General features: G+C 31.8%; 1 protein-coding gene across 1 annotated transcript in view; it reads left to right on the forward strand.

Moving 5' to 3' along the window:
* The window catches only part of LOC104999973 (glycerol kinase-like), a 79239-nt gene that overhangs the window by 42769 nt on the left and 35999 nt on the right, over nt 1–471 (forward strand). The window lies entirely within an intron of this gene.

Here is a 471-nt window from a genome sequence, read left to right on the forward strand (position 1 = left end):
ACTAGAACTGCTGTCTACTATGATGGCCACTTGACCATATATGGCCATGGAGCACTTGAAATGCAGCAGGTCTGAATTGAGGTGTGCATGAGTGTAAAATATACACTGCATTTCAAAGAGTTAATACAAAAAAGAAGGTAAAATGTCTTAGTAATAATTTCATACATTGAAAGGATATTTTGAATATATTAATATAATATAATAAATAAAACTTACAGTATTATTCATTTCATCTGCTTCTTTATGCTTTTTAATTGTAGCAACTAGAAAATATCCAATTACATGTGTGGGTCAATGTGGTTCTGTTACATTGTATTTCTGTTGGATACCAAAGAACACTAGAAGATGAAGTAATTGAAATGTTTCATTCTCTTGCTGTATGGGCTCTGCAACAGATTCTGGCTCTTGACAAAGTAGAAATTAAATTGCAAATAAGTACAGATTTAACATGTCATTTTCTTCTGTCCAGAG

Source organism: Bison bison, unplaced genomic scaffold (genome assembly GCF_000754665.1).
Source record: "Bison bison bison isolate TAMUID 2011002044 unplaced genomic scaffold, Bison_UMD1.0 scf7180017864366, whole genome shotgun sequence".
NCBI lineage: Eukaryota > Metazoa > Chordata > Mammalia > Artiodactyla > Bovidae > Bison > Bison bison.